Source organism: Nylanderia fulva, unplaced genomic scaffold (genome assembly GCF_048542155.1).
Source record: "Nylanderia fulva isolate GAGA-0341 unplaced genomic scaffold, ASM4854215v1 Scaffold149, whole genome shotgun sequence".
Lineage (NCBI taxonomy): Eukaryota > Metazoa > Arthropoda > Insecta > Hymenoptera > Formicidae > Nylanderia > Nylanderia fulva.
In genome coordinates, this window is record NW_028189719.1 from 214,434 (window position 1) to 233,983 (window position 19,550).

Sequence of the window (19,550 nt, forward strand, 5' to 3'; positions counted from 1 at the left end):
ATTTAGATGATATAATAATTTTCGGTAAAACTTTTGATGAAATGTTAGAGAATTTGAATTTAGTATTTTCGCGATTGAGAGAAGCTAATTTAAAAATGAATCCAAAAAAATGTATTTTCTTTCAAAAAAATACGAAATATTTGGGACATATTATTTCAGAAAAAGGCATTACTACGGATCCCGAAAAGATTATAGCCGTGAGAGATTGGCCAGTTCCCCATACTAGAAAACAGTTACGAAGCTTTCTCGGTTTTTGTTCGTATTACCGTAAATTTGTGAAAGGATTTTCTTCTTTGGCAAAACCCCTTTATGTATTAACAGAAAATCAAGTTAAATTTGTTTGGGGAAAAGAATGCCAAGATGCTTTTGAAAAATTAAAATCAATGTTATCGTCTTCCCCGATACTATCTTTTCCTAAGGGAGAAAATGAATTTATTTTAGATACTGACGCGTCTAATATCGGTATTGGTGCAGTGTTATCCCAGAGACAGATGGGAAAAGAGAAAGTGATCGCTTATTTTAGTAAAACGCTTAGCAAGACTGAGCGGAATTATTGTGTGACTAGGAGAGAATTGTTAGCAATAATAGATTCCTTGAGATTTTTCCGTCACTATCTTTTAGGTAGAAAATTTGTAATTCGTATAGATCATGTATCGTTAAAATGGTTGATGTCTTTTAAAGATCTGGAAGGACAATTAGCTCGATGGCTCGAAAGACTTCAAGAATTTGAGTTCGAAATTATTCATCGAAAAGGACAATCTCACGGGAATGCCGATGGATTGTCCAGGCGATCATGTGAAGCTTTCGGATGCGAATACTGCGCTAAAGTCAAGACGAAAAACGCAGAAGAAAGAGAGAAAATGGTCGCTCGCATTATGCTTGTGGGAGAAAATCTGGAAGAGTGGCGTCGTGCTCAGCAAAAAGATCCAAACATTTCATTTATTATACGAGGGAAAGAAACAGGAAAAAGACCATTGCATTCGGAAGTTCCTACCAAGAATGTTTCGGCTCAGATTTATTGGTCTTATTGGGATTCTCTCGTTTTAAAAAATGGAGTTCTCTATAAGAAATGGGAAGCCCCAAATATTCAAACTAGTTTCCTTCAATTAATAGTTCCTCAAGATCGGATCAAAGAGATTTTACAAGAAACTCATGATTCTCCGTTTGGAGGACATTTCGGAGTTAACAAGACTCTTGAGAAGATTCGAAAAAGATTCTTTTGGGCAAATTGTAAACAAGACGTAGAGAAGTGGTGCAGAACCTGCAAGATATGTATAGCAAAGAAAGGTCCTTCTGGAAAAGGAAAATCCCCTTTGCAAATTTATAACGTCGAAGCTCCATTAGAAAGGGTGCAAATGGATATCCTTGGTCCTCTTCCATTGACTAAGTCAGGGAATAAATATCTTCTTGTAATGGTGGATTGTTTCACAAAATGGGTAGAAGCTTTCCCTATCAAGAATGTTAGAGCCAAAACTGTGGCCGAAATTTTTGTGAGTCAGTTTGTTTCAAGGCATGGAGTGCCTATTGAGATTCACACAGATCAGGGAAAGAATTTCGAGTCTCAGTTATTTGGAGAATTAATGCGACTTCTTGGGATCAAAAAGACAAGGACTACTGCTCTTCATCCTCAATCAGATAGGTCAGGTAGAACGTCAACATCAGACAATCATCAATTACTTGGCGAAATACATTTCTGAAAATCAGAAAGATTGGGATGAATGGATTCCTATGTTTCTTTTGGCATACAGATCGTCGAAACATGAGACTACAGGAGTGACTCCTGCCGAGTTGTACTTTGCTCGAGAACTTAGACTGCCAGTAGACTTGTTACAAGAAAGTCCTAAGATTGATGAAGAGAAATTGCCTCCAGAAAATTTTGTGGATAATTTAAAAGAAAGGTTAGAGGAAATTCGTTCTTGTGTTAGGGAACGTATGGCTTTAAAGTCTTCGCAAATGAAAGCCAGATATGATAGGAAAGTTAGAACAATTCTTTTCGAGGAGGGAGAGAGAGTCTGGTTATATAATCCCAAGAGAAGTAAAGGGAAAGCCCAGAAATTGCAGAATAATTGGGAGGGTCCTTATTCGGTTATTAAAAGATTTAACGACGTGGTATATTGTATCCAAAAGACTCCTAGGCATAGGAAAAAGGTTGTGCATGCGGATAGGATAGCTCCTTTTCTGGAAAGGGATAAGGATTGTTAGAATAGATTAGAGCCCGAAAAATGTCTATTCTATGGAAGATTCAGAGGAAAATTTGAACAGATAAAAGTAGGGTGAATTAATTATTGCGTAATCTTCTTTTTCTTTTACAGAATCTCCGAAGAAGAGAAATTTCACTCGAGGGAGAGGTTTCGATTAAAGGAGTGTTTGCGATTCTGCTTTGGGGAGAAACGGAGTTTTCTGAATATGGCGGAGAAGCCGATTTTCGAACTGAACTTTCCAGGAAGAAGGGTTTTCGTCTTCAGTTCATTCTACGAAGACTGCCTCTCTCGCGGTTTTTGATCCGTGGTTTTCCCGCGGGACTTCGGGCAAATGCCGAGGCAGGGACTTGGGGAGTCCATAAGGAACGATGGGTCCACGGAAGTTACCCCCCCCCTGTCTGAAATTCTTCACGAGGTCGCAGGAAAATCAGGACGTGGAAAACAAAACATCGAAGGTCGATTGGGTTTGAGTTGGCGAATCACCCGGTAACCTGTGGCAGCAGCCCGGGGTAGGGCAGGATGATTCGTTAGAGCCCTGGAGTCGACGTTGGACTGTCAGTCGATTGGGACCAGAATGACGAAGTCGCTTGGTAACCTGTGGCAGCAGCCCAGGGTAGAGCAGGAAGGCTCGTCGGTGCCCTGGAGTCGACGATAACTTGTGTGGATGTGCGACGGGATCCAGAATGGCGGATTGTTCGGTAACCTGTGGCAGGAGCCCAGGGTAGAACAGGAAAATTTGTCGGAGTCCTGAGGTCGGCATCGGAATGCAGAGTTATTGGACAGCGTTGGATAGCCCCCTGTTCCTGATTGTCGGGACGACAATCTTGAAGAAGGGGGGCAGTGTTACGTCCCTGGTTTACATCCCCTGAGCACCTTCATCCCTTTTCATCTCCTAGGAGGGTTGTTTATAGACAACCGGCGTTCAAATGTTTTGGGGCGCCATGATTAGATTTGGTCTAGCTGTCGCACCGAGCGGACGCTTACGAGACCGATGGGCATTTTGGCCTATTATATTGTTACGTCCCTGATCTTTCATCCCCTGAATATCATCCCTTGTGTCGTGGAGCTTCATCGTTAAGGGGGGTTGTTTATTGACAACCGCCCGGTGGTTGTTTTCAGGCTCCATGACAGTTTTGGTCTAGCTGTCATCTCGTACGGACGTGACTTGACCAGAGAGCAATCTTCTTTCTTTCGCGTGTACATTAGTCATTGTATTTCATCATTGTATAAAGGATCATTTCTTCATAAGAGAGTGTATTTATTTCGCGAGCCGCGAGTGAGTGAGAGTGTGTGCGAGAGACGTCTTTTGCGAGAAAGAACGTCCGGAGGACGTAACAATATATTGTATTTCTTTGCTTTATTGTATTGGGTCGTTTAATTAAAACTCCTTTCCTCATTACGAGAATTTATTCATTCCGGACGCGAGTGAGAGTGTGAGTGACATCTTTTTGTGAGACAGCGCAAGAGACGTCGCGAGGACGTAACAATATATATAGTTATGAAGCCATGTTTTAATTTGAGCAATAGATCGATTGACTAAGTATTTATTTATTTCTTTTACGTAAGAAATCTTTTTGCTAGATGGCAACTGTGAAATAGTAATTTCTTCTGAAAATTCTTTAAGTACTGCATTACGCTCTTCTTCTGTTCAACGTCTTCTTTTTGTTTGACCAAATGGGGATGCTATATAATAAATTAAATATTCAAATTAATAAAATTGATACTATTAATATTAATATTATTAAACACATATAGGAATTATTCACCCGAACTTATAATATAAATTTTTATTTATTTATATATTAATGTTTCGGATTACTTTAAAGTCTTCGTTAAAATAGTGAAAAAACTATTTTATTAATATAAAAATGCTAAATTATAATTATAAAAAACGGATGAAAAGTGTAATGTAAAATTAAAAAAATTGATACAGAAATAAAAAATGTAAATAATATAAATAATTTAAATTTAGCTAGAGTAGACTATTGTTTATTATTTTTAAATAAAAAACATATTTATTATGTATATTGAAATTGTATCAATAATTATATACAGGGTGTCCCATAATTCGCGAACCACCGCGAATGGGCAGATAGAGCGTGTTAAACTGAATAGAAAAGTTCTGTATCATTTTGCGATATTCGTAATAATTATTGAGTTATTAACTAAAATATCTAAACGAATGAGCGGGTAGAAAGCGGTAGGCCGGACTCGGTGTGCATGTACCGCTTAGTATCAAAAGTATCATTTTACTTTTCAGCGCCACTACATTGGTCGCCGCTCGCTGCATAACACCGCCTCTCGATCAAATAATGCTTTTTACCTGCTTATTCGTTTAGATATTTTAATAAATAACTCAATAATTATTGCGAATATTGCAAAATGATACAGGACTTTTCTATTCTGTTTAACACGCTCTATCTGCTCATTCGCGGTGGTTCGCGAATTATGGGACACCCTGTATATCAATAAATATATATAATTAATGCATTACATGTTAGCAATTACATGCTCCGACATAAACATAAAAGCAAAACTAATAATATTTAAAGGAATACAATCTTATAGTTTATAAATTTGTAAAAGAGAGCCGTGTAAAATAGAAAAGAAAATTAACTTACTACTGCGACGTTTTTTTAATTTTGGAGAATAATTTTTATCGCAATCATTATCATTATACACAATTGCATGATTTTGATGCTTTATTTTTCTTTTTATAGATTTTTGTTGCTTATTTGTTATGCAAGTTTTAGGATATTTGTTTTCTCCAGATTGTAAAGAAAGAGGCTCACATGAACTTATCATACATGTTTCGGTATCGCATTCTTCATTCGAGACATCTTTATTTGTATCTTGTAGCTCTTCTTCTATTATTAATAATACAATATTATGTAAATATATTTATATAACAATTATCGTAATATTGTATTGTATATTCAAATTGATTCATGAAACTAAGGCTAATGTGTTACAACTGCAGATGTCAATACGTAAAAATTAAATGATGCAGCAATAAATGCAGCAATGAAACGTCTCGGTCTCAATTTGGATCTTCTTCAATATATCATATTCATATTAACATATTCATACTTTAATGATTGAAAAAGATCCAAATTAAGACTGAAACATTTCATTGTTATGTTCATTGATTCATTGTTACTTTGCTTAATTTCTTCATATCGAGCCATGGTTGTAATACATTAGCCTTAATTTTGTAAACTGATTTATAATTGCATTTAATTTTGTGTTCTGATTAACTATATGTATGTATAATAAAATACAAAAATTAAAAAAGAATAGTTAATGTTTTTATAAAAAACAACTTATACCAAAAAAAATACATAACTTTTAAATATTATATAAAATAACAAAACAAGTAGTATTATACCTGAATCGCTATTGGATTGCTGTTGCACATTTTCACCTAACGCTGCCTCAAGAAACTTTGTCATACGAATAATCTCTAATGCTGGTATTGACTGCCGGTAGTGGCGTTTATGAATTTTTTCATGATGTCCCATAAAGTTTGCCAAATCATCCACTTCATTTTCAGATAAATTTAATGTAATGCATGTTATAGCAATGTGTTTGCGTAATTCAGTGCCTCTTAATACATGTGGTAATTGTGCATTACATTTTTTTAGAAAAATATCGCATAAGAACACATGCTCTTAAATATTTAAAATAGCGTTTGTTGTTATTAGGTATGCCGAACACATGGATTTTTTTCAGGAACATATGCATTCTTTCGATGCTTCAAAATTAGTTCAATACATTAAACTAATTCCATGTCTAAAATCACAGGCACTGTGCGGCCTAATTTCTCACGGATTAAGAATCTTACGTATTTATCAGCAACTTATATACAAAAGTTATGGAGTTATTACTTTGTATTACATTACGCACTACATAAAATTTGTATTTTATTTATACGCCAAAACAATTTACCTGTTGTAAATTTGTTCCTAATGATTTATATAAATCTAAATAAGTATTTTTTGTTATACCTTCGCGAGTATTAAAATCTTCTATAGTAACTCGTTCAATTTCTTCTGCTCTTCTATTAAAGACTTGTGTAGACGTAAGGGTAACTTTTGCAAGCTCTAGCCATGTTTTGTACATAAATTTTCTCTGGAGTTTTGTATATAATAATTTTCTTTCGCTTTTTAGATATAAATGTAGTTTTTTTATGTCTTCCATAGATGGGAATGTAACTTTTTTCTGTCTTTTATGTTGTGTCATGTTTTCTTCTACTGTTTTGTTTATAGATATTCCATAATCTTGTACTAATTTTAAAAAATTTTCTGTGGTATTTTCAGGGCCGGATTAAGGAACTTTTGGGTCTGAAGCGCTAAAATTTCCGGGCCCCTTTTGCTTTCTTAAAAAAATACAAATGACCAGAAAATAAACATTTATAAATTTATTTGTTATTTACTATAATAAAATAAAGACATTTGTTAAAATAGACATTTGTTAAAATAAAATTAACACAATTGTTAAAATAAAATAAACATATTTGTTTACATAAGAACTTAAAATAAAATAAAAAAGCAAAATAATAATGTAAAAGTAGTTTTACTACTACTATTTAATCTTTAGTACTTAATTAAGTTAATTAACAAATATATTTTTTTCTTGCTTTCTTTAAAGCAAAATCTTTGATAATAGCATCACAGTCAATGTTGTCCATACTTTTGTTCTCTATGTATAGCAAAGAAAGCGCATTCAGTCTGGTTTGCCCTATAGTCAATCTTAAGTAATTTTTTATTCGTTTTAATGTCGAAAACGATCTCTCTGCAGAGGCATTGGATAACGGGATGGTTAAATAAATTTCTAATAAAGTAATAATATTGGGGAATGTTGATCTAACACATTGCGCTTGTTCTAATTTTTTATAAATGGTATCGGAATTGGTGTTATTGCACAGGATTTTAAAATGTTGAAACTCTTCTTTTAAATTTACTGTTTCAATGTCACCTTGATACTTTGCAGAAAGATTTGCCAAAGATTCATCGATAATGTTGTCGTTATTTGTAAAAAAGCATTTAAAAGTGGATTCAATTTCTGAATATGATTTCAATCTTCTTTTTAAATCCTGTGCTAAACCATCACAAATAACATAAAATACATTTACTTTGAAATTTTGACGCCCACTCAACTGAATTTCATTTTCTCTGATTTCGTCTGCAAATATTTTTCTTTTTTTTTGTTCTCTTTGTTTCGTTTTTATATTGTACATCATTTCCAGTCATTAACTTAGTTGTATTTTCCAACTCATCAAATTTTTCTCTAAATTCGTCAACAAAAGTAACAAGTGATGACAAATGAAAATGTTTTGAATAGATTTATAATTTTTATTTAAAGCATGTATTGCATCATGTCGAGCAGACCATCTAGTATCGCTTAATCTTTTTGGGACGGGACTACAATTTTCTTTTAATTTTTGCCATCTATGTGTGGACGAAGAAAAAAATGTGTATATATTTTGAACTAAATTAAAGTAGTCAACAGCTTGGGAACAAGCTTCACAGGCAAAATTAAGAACTAAATTAAGGGAATGATTGGTACAAGGTATATAAACAGCAGTGGGAGATAGAGTTCTTATTCTTGCTTGTAAACCATTGTATTTTCCCGACATGTTAGCGGCATTGTCGTAGCTTTGACCACGACAATTTTCAATGTCAAGTCCCAATTGTTTAAGATTATTTAAAACAATCTCTTGCAAGTATTCGGCGGTATGTTTTTCAATTTTAAGAAATCCCATAAATCTTTCTACTACTTGCCCTTCATGTACATATCTTACAACAAAAGTTAGTTGGTCACAATGGCTTATGTCTGGAGTGGAATCAACTATAATTGAAAAATATTTTTCAGCTTTAATTTCAGCCGTGAAAGTATCAAGTAGTTTATCCTTCATCAGTTGAACAAATTCATCACATATATGATGAGATAAATAACTGGTAGAACCTTTTCCTTGATTTCCATAGCGGCATAGATGTTCTGCTAAGAAATCGTCGAATTCGGCAAGATATATTAAGCAACTTAAATAATTGCCTCTATAAGGACTTTCAAGATTTTCATCGGATCCCCGAAAAGCTAGACCTTGTCTGAATAATAATTTGACTGTGGCGAGTATACGCTTTAGGACTTTTCCCCAGTATTGTTCTTCTTCCTGAATTTGGTACCTTAATTTTATGTCTACTGTTCCGACTAAAGATGATCTTGTAGCTAATGTTACCATAGCGCTTAAATGAGATTTAGTTTCCTCATGATTTTTAAGTGTTCTTGTGAGATTTTTCCAATCATTATAGCCGAAATCACTTAAAAATGTAATTTCCTTCGAAAATAATTTGCAGGGATAACAGTACACAGATTTATTATGCGAATCATATATTAGCCATTCTCTTTTTAGTTTTTCTCCATTTGGTTTAAAGCGATAAAAATCGGATTCTTTTAAACATCTATAGTAAGTACGATTGCCATCTTTGTATATTTTACCCGTATCTTCGATAGTATCGCTCTTTGGCTTATTTTTAACTATACTTTCTATAAATTTATTATTCCTAATAATTTCAGCAGACCATTCAGACACTTTGAGAACCTTCTTAATTTCATTACTATTTATTATTTTTTCTTCTTGAGATTCTTGTACTCGTTGTAGACTAGCTTCGCTCTTTTCTTCTTGAGGTTCTTGTACTCGTTGTAGACTAGTTTCGCTCTTTTCTTCTTGAGGTTCTTGTACTCGTTGTAGACTAGCTTCGCTCTTTTCTTCTTGAGGTTCTTGTACTATTTGTAGACTAGCTTCGCTCTTTTCTTCTTTTCGGTTTCTATTACTATCAGTCTCGATAAATTCATGTGCCTCACTCGATGCAGGTATAAAAGAACCAGAATCTCCAATTTCATCTAATAATAAATGTTTACTGGTTTTGTTGATCATTTCGCCTTCGTCTTTTTCTGAATCTGATGTATTTTCATCGTGTACTTCATCTTTTGCCATAAAAAAGTTTGTTATTTTTGGCAATTGTTTTTTTGCTTCTTCGAGAATTTTTCGTTTTTTTCGTTTTTCAAAACCAGAAGCGTGTTTATAATTCATTTTGTCTAAATCTAAAATAATAAATAATATGAATGAATAATGTTAATTTTAATTAAAGTTAAACTTCCTTTATTTATATAGTATACGTACTTTCGTTTCCGTTTCTGATATAATGCTTCAAGACACGATCACACGAGTCACGACTAACAAGTGACATGCACGGCGCACGCACGAATCGGCCGCCGGCCGCCACCGGCCGCCGCCGCCGGCCGCCGCCGCCCGCCGCCGGCCGCCGCCGAGGACCAACCGAGCAGTATACGCTGCAAGGCCGGGCCCTCGCAGCGACCGGGCCCTGAGGCGTGCGCCTCATGCGCCTCGTGTATAATCCGCCACTGGGTATTTTGCTTTTCTATATCATTTGCTTTTATGCATTCACTTATTAACAAATTACCAATTTGTTTTATGTATGTTCTAATATTTGATGCAACTGATGGTGCACCATATTTTTTATTAATATCATCAAAATGAGCTATTTTATTTACTGCCTTGAGACAATCATCATACATGGAAGGATCATATATATCAGAAAACTCTGTTAGATCTATACTCTTTTATTGCGATAAGAAACCGTCCTAATAATCGGAAGTCTAGCACGAATCATGTCTTGTTGATGTTGATGATTGTACTTAATGCATAGTTTATTTGCATATGTTATTAATAATTTATCGTATCTAATACATCGCGTAATATTATCTTCCCTCAAAACTGGGAATAAAACTTTTCTTACTATCTCACTTGCACATTCATGGATTCTTCCCATCACAGCACGTCCTAAGATTTGTACATTTCTCCCTTTGGATGTATTTACATCTATACATTCCTTAAAATGATGTCTGATATTATTTTTAGTGAACCATCCTTTACATTTTGCACAACACGTAAAATTTTGTACTGTTTTACAACTATTTGTGGCTGGCCTTCGACAAACTATTATATCATATTAACTCTCCTGTGTTTAGAGAAGGATCTGTATTATGTATAAAATTACCTTTCTTCCTAATAGTGTCTATAATTTGTTTTCTTTCTAAATTACCTACAATAAAAATAATATTAGATTATACAAATTAATAAAATTGTAATATACATATACATATACATTAACAATATTAATAATATTTATAAATAAAATATAATTTTATAGGATTTTATTGTATACAGTACATAGAATATTATACTGTTTATACATGTACATATACAGGGTGACCCATTTTAACTTAGGCAGCCAAATAACTCGAAAAATAAGCACACTACGAAAAAATGTTTAGAATCAAAATTTCGTCATTTCGAGAGGGGACGTACAATGACGTTAACATCAGCCCCCCACCTCTCTTCCTGGGCGATGGGGGGGGGGGCAAGTTTGAAATCTTAAATGGGAACCCCTATTTTTTATCTATCATGAATCGAGAAAAATGTTTCAGACAAATTGTATGTGTTTTTAGCCAAAGATTCCGAATATGCAATAAAAAATAGGGGTTCCCATTCAAGATTTCAAACTTGCTCCCCCTCACCGCCCAGGGGAGGGGTGGGGGGTTGATGTTAACGTCATTGTACGTCCCCTTTGAAATGACGAAATTTTGATTCTAAACATTTTTTTGTAGTGTGCTTATTTTTCGAGTTATTTGGCTGCCTAAGTTAAAATGGGTCACCCTATATATATATATATATATATATATATATATATATATACACACACGCACAGGGTGCCCCAAAAAGATCGAAACACTGAACAATCTCGAAAAGTATACGTTTTACAGAAAAAAGTTTCAGACAAAAATTGTAGGGAAAAAAATCTATTTACTAATAAATTAGAGATAAAACAACATGAGCCTATTACGAGCTGTGTGAATTGATGTCAAACATATATATTTCCAAACTTTACATCAAATCATATAAATCTACTTTACAATAATACAATGAGACGTTTTGACGCTTACTTGCGTCTCTTCAGTCATAATTAGTTAAAACATAGTGAAACGTTGGTTAAGCCAGTACGATGCGATCCGTATTAAGTCAATTCTCCTCAAATATGTCCTAGGTCTCGCGATTTCTATTATTAAAATTTGTTATTACATCTAACACTTCTTCAAACATTATAATCGAAATTCAAGTAACTTATAATATAACTCTTACCTTAACTTCCAAATTAAAAAACCATAGATTGACACTAGTCACAGAAAGATAGAACATCTTGATACTCATGTTGTAAATACAAAAGTAATACGAGTCGCGACCTGGCACTCTATATATATATACTGCTAATTGGTAAACATGTTTTGTAGAAATTGTTTGAAAATTTTGTTAGTAAGTCTCCAATAAAGGAAAATAACTGCTATCTAATCAGTGCCGGCTTTAGCAACATTGGCGCCCTGGGCAAGATTATCGTGGCGCCCATTCAATTTTCGATATCTTTACTAGCCTGAACGGATATAAACGAATGCACGCATATAAAAATTCAGAAAATTTTCCTTTAGCTTTACCCAGAGCTAACGACGTGGACGTAGAAAGTTTTTGTAGCTCTTTTTTTGTTTTTGTTTTTTTATATATTTATATTTTTTTTATATTTTTATTTTTTGTATTTTTTTGTATTTTATATATTTTTATTATTTCGGGTTTCTTAGAGGACAAAGCTTAAACTAGAGTTTTTGAGAGATTACGGAAGTTTATTAAAATTTCACTTTTCGGGCCTTTTTATCGGCAAACACTCGAATCAAATCGGTGAAATTCAAGTTTGCGGCAATTTCATTTTCAATTGAAAGAGTAGCTAAGTTAGTAAGTCTTGTCTGTGAAATCGTTGATCGTAGATAAGTCTTTATTAACTTAAGTTTCGAAAAACTGCGTTCTCCACTAGCTACCGTTACAGGTATAGTTACCAAAATGCGCAACGCGATCCATACATTTGGATATAGTTCATAAATATTGCGCTGTTTAATAAAATTTAAAACGAAAATGGGAGTAATATCATCGTCATCTGGAAAAAAATTTTTAAGACTTATGAGTTCATCACACAATAAATAACCATCTATATCGGAATCGGAACCAACAGTAAGTTTTAATTGGAGATCAGTACAGAATTTCAGAAGTTCATTTTTTTCAGGTATCTTTTTTATATTGTACAAAAAAGACCATGTTTCTGAATAGTTATGTAACTGTCTGAACCTTTCTTTTATTGACATTAAAGAGACGTCCAACAATTTATTAAAAAATTCAATTTCAAATTTTTTCTCTGGGGATTCGATAGGTTCGTCCGTGGCCATTTCACCAGCCTGGCGTTTTATGCGTCGTACTTTTTTCATTGGTTTAAAAACAGGCTCGATTTGTAGTTCATTCGCCAGATCCCTTGCTGTTGAAAGAGCTTTCTTGAAACCAATTTTTCGGTATTCTTCTAAAAAATTGCAACAGTTTTCCAGCATTTCTGTGCATTTACTGAGGTCCACGGTTTTTGACTGCAGAGATTTATTCACGACATTGATTTGAAAAAGAATGTCGTACCAAACAACTAGGGAAACTATAAAGCCAAAATCTTTTAACTGTTCTGTTAAAGTGATTGCCTCGTGCGAGATAGTAACATCACTTTTCTCAGTTTTGTTAGCCAAAGTAACTAAAGCATGAACGTCACAAATTTGATAGCGGATTGCTTTTACACTGTTTATTTTTGCTTCCCAACGTGTGTCACTCAGTTTTTTCAAACTATAGAGTCCTAAGTGATCGGTTAAGATTTTCCATCGATTAACAGAAGCAGAAAACAGTGTGAACAATCTCTGCAAAACCCCAAACAAAGTAACTGACTTTACCGACGATTTAGCAGCGTCACACAATACGAGATTGTAGCTATGGCAGCCACACGGTACAAAGAAAGCCAAGGGGTTTAAATCTAAGATTCTTTTTTGTACACCAATATTTTTTCCCTTCATGTTTGCTCCATTATCATACCCCTGACCCCTACAATTGTGCAGTTCAAGTCCGTGTTTATTTAGCACATTTAGAATTACTTCAGTAAGTCCTGCGCCACTAGAGTCACCGACAGGAATGAATTCTATGAAATGCTCTTTTATGCTTATATTGTCATCTGATAAGTCAGCAAATCGAATTGTTAAAGAAAGTTGTTCAATATGACTTATATCTGGAGTGCAGTCAGCTATGATAGAATAATATTTAGAGTTTTTGGCTCTCGATACAATTTCAGATTTGACTTTTTCACCCATCAAATCTATTAATTCATTTTGAATATTCTTTCCGCAATAGTGATCTGAAATATCACCCGACATTGCCAACTTCAAATGTTCTTGCATAATCGGATCAAACTTGCCTACTAATTGTACTAGTCCCAAAAACTTTCCATTGTTCGGTGTGTATAATTTGTCTGAGGTTCCTCTGAACGCCATATTATTTTCAGCGAGGTAAAGAACAATATTCATCAACCGAATCAAAACATTATTCCACCGTAATGTTTCTCTGCTAATCAATTTTTGTTCTTCACAATCGATCGTTTTTCCTCTCTTCAATCTCATTTCAGCTTCAAACCATTGATGGTAAAATTTCTTATGGAATGTGCTGTTTTCATGCATTTTCAGAATTTCAGACAAATGTTTCCACTTATTATATCCTTCAGACACTAAACTCGATGCTGACTAACTATTGAAAAGCCGACAACAAAAACAAAAAACACGATCTTTAGAAATAGAGTAAACTAACCAACGACGTTGGATTGTTTCATTATTTGCAAGTTTCTTAGAGTAGTGAGAACTTGAGAAATGACGACCGGTTTCATCTTTCGGAAAGTTATCTCGATCAATGTGAATCTGCGTTGGACCCATAGTTATTATATAGTCAATAGTTTTGCTATTCCGAATAGCCAGCCAAGTACCTACATCTGATAAATTAACTGTACCAAGCTCTAATGATGCATTAGTAATTCCTGAAAATGATAATGAGTCATCAGGATTTTGAGGAAGCTCGGATATGGGAGTCAGGTCTGATGAAATTTTACTTTCATTGAAGAGTTCATCAATTCTCGTTTCAGTTATGCCCTGAAGCTCGGTGGAGGGTTCTTTTACTGATGTAGAGGCAGTAGAAAATGAAGCAACACCTTCTAAATTACCTTCATTTTCGTTTCGCTGTTTTGTTTCAATATATTTATCGAGACTTATAAATTTTTTGGCTTGCTGAAACTCTTTTTCTTTTTCAGCCTTGCGTTTTCGGTATTCCGAACCAGATGGTTTTTTTTCACTCTATGGTCGGACATGTTGAAAAAAAATCTTTCTTACTAATTACTGATGCAATTAATCAGTAAAAAAAAAGGAAGCTTAGAGACTTAGAGACTTTTTAGAGGACCGAGCACCGCTTGAGTCCAGAATTCTAGATTCCAGACCGCATGCAAACAAGTAAACAAGTACGGGAGCTGCAACGATCCCCACTACGCGCGCTTTGCAGGTGGTGGGAGCGCCCTACCAATCGTACGAGTATGCGCAAAGCGGTGGAAGGCGCCCGCGTGGTGAGGGAGTCGAGCGTCAAGCGTGGCGATGAAGATCCGCACAAAGCGGAGAACGCGATAGCCATGATAAATACAGATGTGAGACAAAAGAATCAAAAGATATACAAAGGTATAGAGAGCATGTCAGGGTATAACACAGTAAGGAGATATAGGTACTCTTGCATACTAGGGGGCACTAGAGTCCCTCTAATAAGAGTCGCGACATCTTATTAGAGGGACTCTATGGAGCACCGGGCAGCAGCGCCCCTACAGATCCGGCGCCCCGGGCAGTCGCCCCACTGCGCCCTACCCTAAAGCCGGTACTGTATCTAATGTATCTAAATCTTCAATTTTATTTAAACCTCTGTTTTGTTGTTTTATGAAAATCATCTCTGATATTAATCGTTTATAATGATTGGGTTCACGATCAAGAATTTTTATGTTTTCCCAATCAATAGAGTGATTTTCACTGATAATATGTTCAGATATTACCGAAGGTTTCGTGTGTAAATATCTAATATTATTTTTATGTTCCTTTATTCTTGTCTTCAATTGTCTTTTTGTTTGACCAACATAAGTCGCATTGCAATCGTTACAATTAATTTTATAGATAACATTATTGGTCTCCATCTTTGGTGCCGAGTCCTTATGCACCTTAATAAATTTATTTAGACGATGGAAACATTTGAAGCCTGTGGCATATTCTGTTTTTTTTTGAAAATTTCGCATACTCCCTCTGATAATCCACCAATATACCAGGGTTGTGCCGTAGATTTCAAAATTACATTTACATCCATTGTTTACGTATTGTTTACGTGATGTTTACATGGACTTTTTTTATACTAATGTAAACTATGCAAATTTTATAAATTAGATTAATTAGATGACAGAATGCAAAGATTATATTATAAAATAGTAAATGTAGTATTTTTATACAATTTTATTATTAATTAACAAAATATTTATAATGTTAAAAATTGAAAAAAGTTATGTGTATGGACATGGACGTGTAACGTGCGCCAGGCCGCCAGTAATCTAATAAATAATAACTAATAACATTATTTATATTGTTTTATTATATTACATAGTAGGTTTCTAGATACATATAAAAATGAATGTTTTATTTTGTAATTAAATTTTATTTTCTATTACAATACACAAAAAGTTTTCATTACAAAAAGTCTAATTACTAACAAAAATAAAAATAAACTCATTTGTTTTACATTTACATGAATAATTGCACGTGTTCTTTTTTAATATCACGCTTTTTTCTTATAAACAACTGGTAACTATATAATTATAATAAAAGAAACAATTAAACTTATCTATATAGTTAATATATGTTGAACGTAACTATAAATTTTATAAAGTAATATAATATATGTCATATATATTGAACATAACAATTTTAGAACTTAAACTTGTTTTGTGCTTTTAGATTATATAAGTTATAACACTTATTAAAAAAAACATTAATCTATAAAATTAATATATTTTTTAATAATCATTGCAAATATTTGAATCAGAACTTTGTGAGTGTAATATATGTGTAACAGTTTTCTGGATCGTTCGAAATCTAAACGATTTCGTATGGGCGAATGTACAAAGGATCAATTTGAAAATATTCGCTCAATTTGAGCTGATGATGCAGGCAGTCTTTCTAATTTTAATGCCAAAGTAGATAAATTTGGATGATGAAGTTTTGCCATACTCCAAAAAAGTATTGCATCTTCAATGTGCTTATTGAACAAAGTCTTAAAAATACCATTTTTCGATTGAAATTCATGAAGTTCATGTACTCCTTTTGAATCAAGAGTATCTAAAAGGAAAGTCTGTATTTTTTGTAATTCTTCAACTGACAACGTTTCACTTGTATCATTATGGTACTTTGGATGCAAATAATATGCTACAAGTACATAAATATTAAATGCCATTTTTTTCGATTTTCTAATAAAGGTTGGAAGTTGCAAAATTTTTCTGGAAAATGAAGAGTTAACCAAAGGTGTACTACCTCCGCAGCTGATGATTCATATTTTTGTGCAAAGTTTATTAAATTACATATTGGATCAAAAATCTGAATGTTATCCTTAACATCATCTAGAAAGTCATCAAATATCATTGCTTTGACTGTTGTTTTCATTGTTTTAAATCGATCATCATCAACTATTAATCTTTTCATATAAGGAATGTTTTTCAAAAGACAAACATAGGAATCTCGATATGTACACCAACGGGTATCACAAGGAGTTATTATTCTTGTACCTCCTATATTAACTAAAGCTTTTTCGAAGAGTGAATGTTTGAATTCTTTCAAAATGAATTTAACACATTTTGTGAGCGTTTCATTCGTGACGTCTTTTGCAAGCAAATTTGCAGTATGGCTGTTGCAAGTGCTATGCCAAATATCAACATTTCTACCCATTTTTAACATATTTGCAGCATTATCGGATACTACTGCATATACTGTTGTCTCATATAAATCTTTTGCTATTTGGATGGATTCATTTACAATCTCGGTGAGTTTATCACCTGTTTCACTTTCTTCAGTCATATCCCATGCATTAAGAAATGCGGTCGATCCTTTAGCATTATGTAACATAGTAACAACAGTTTTTGTATTATTAGAAGTATTTTTCCATCTATAAGAAGCACAGATTGGGAATTTATAAGTTCTTTTGACAGTTTGAGACATCGTTCATATTCTTTCTCTAATAAAATTGTTGACAAGGCTTTGCGCCCTGGTAAATGTATCGCATATGCAGGTCGAAGAGCTTCAATAAAATTTTTAAAATGATCCGACTCAATAACATTAAAAGGAATATTACAGCCAAAAAAGAAGGTACTTAATTTTGTATGAAACTGATCTAACTGTTCATTTGAAACTTTATCTACAAAATCACTCAGTAATTCTTCTTTTTTTCTTCGTTTTAAAGTTCGTGAGGCTATATCTGAGGTTTGTGCAGCCTTAGATTTATTTGATGTTAAAATATTTGAAATATTTTCTTTATTGGTTACATTTTTATTTGTGATATCAGTAATCTGTAAAAGAAATGTATAATTAGTACTTTAGTACATACACATGTGTATATTTTTTACTTATTGATATAGTCGCAATCACTTCTTTTTCTCAACACATCTGTATATATATACCTATATAATAGACAATGCACTGATATAATTACCTGAATATCTTCCTCATCAGAACTAGAATTACATAACTGAGTTTCCATGCGAGAAGATTTTGTTCCAGCCATGTTATTATTCTCAAATACAATTTCAGTATTTTCAATGTCGATATTACTACATGTAGCAGTGCCAGAAAATAGATTTTCTTGTGTTTTTTTATATATTGTTCTACAAAAATAAAAGTACAATTTTTCAGCAGGATATATTTAGAATAAAATAAAGTGTTAACTTAGGTTAAATTATATGAATGTGTTAAGTTAGGTTATAAATATATTGTGTAATATACTTTTTATAATTATTTTAATTATATAATAATATAAAAGACATATGCAGACTAGAATAAGGAAATTAATTCAGAAATATTATAATTACCTGTGAGCTTGTAAACGGCAAAAGGCAGTATTGCTTAGTTCACTTAGTTTACAGTATGTACAATAGGCATAATATTTATTTTCTTTTTTCACTGGTATAAAATCTAATTCATTAAAACCTTTGTTTATTTTTCGAGGCATTGTTGCACACAAAATAACATAAATATAGCCTCCTTTAAGTGTAAAGCAAATATGTTATTTCGATATTTTCGATTGGATAAATTATATTTCGTGCGGCTTAATGCTTATTGCATCTATTGTAGATGGCTCTGCACTCAAATTGACATAGATTACATGGCATACATAGTTTACATTCTTTACGCGTAGACGTAGACTATTGTAGTTTACGGATAAATGCCCAACCCTGCAATATACGGAACAGCTATGAATTTTTTCTCCTTTTTATTAGTAATATTGTCATTAACATTAAATTTAGCATTGTTTAATTTAGTGAATATTAAACTTTTTATTCTGGAAATAGCATATTTGAATATAAACTGAAGAAGATATCCATTACTTAATAAAATATTGATGTTAAATTTTATATTTTTTTGGTGAAATTTAGGATGTGATAATAATATAGATCTGTCAATTAAACTGTAGATAGTACCAATTTTATGGCAGGTAGGATGATTTGAATAGAATGAAAGATATCTGCCCGAATAAGAATTTTTTTGGTACCAATCTATTATAATCCTATTATTGTTGGTATAAATTTTTAAATCTAAAAAGTTTATAGATCCATTATCTTGAAATTCATATGTAAATTTGATTCTATCGTGAAATGAATTAAACATATCTAATGTGTTCTGTAAAGCATCTTTTTTGATCGCAATTAGAATATCATCAACATATCTGTAGTAAAACTTAATATCTTTGTCAAATTTATATAAAACTTTATTTTCTAAATCTTGTAATAAAAGATTAGCCACAATAGGCGATAGTGGAGAACCCATAGGTGTTCCAAATGTTTGTTTAAAAATTGTATTATTAAATTAAAAATAAGTGGAATCGAGAATAAATTTCGTCATATGTAAAAATTTATTCTTAGGTATATTAGTGAATTTTTCAATGTACGACCAACGATTAGAAATACTCTTCATCGCCAAATCCGTCGGTACATTTGTGAACAAGGACATGACATCAAAGGAAGCCAACATATAAGTGTCATCTATCTTTAAATTTGACAATTTATTGTATAACTGGAAGCTATTCTTAACATGACTTCT

The 19,550-nt window shown here is 33.0% G+C and overlaps 2 pseudogenes across 1 annotated transcript; both read right to left on the reverse strand.

Moving 5' to 3' along the window:
* Nucleotides 1-3,597: 3,597 nt before the first annotated feature.
* Nucleotides 3,598-9,198, reverse strand: LOC146724116 (uncharacterized; annotated as a pseudogene).
* Nucleotides 9,199-16,008: 6,810 nt separating this feature from the next.
* On the reverse strand, nucleotides 16,009-18,742 carry LOC114936546 (uncharacterized; annotated as a pseudogene). Its single transcript, XR_014924205.1, has 3 exons — nucleotides 18,323-18,742; nucleotides 17,947-18,118; nucleotides 16,009-17,803 (listed from the first exon to the last, which is right to left on the reverse strand). The product of XR_014924205.1 is annotated as an uncharacterized LOC114936546 (transcript).
* Nucleotides 18,743-19,550: the final 808 nt, after the last annotated feature.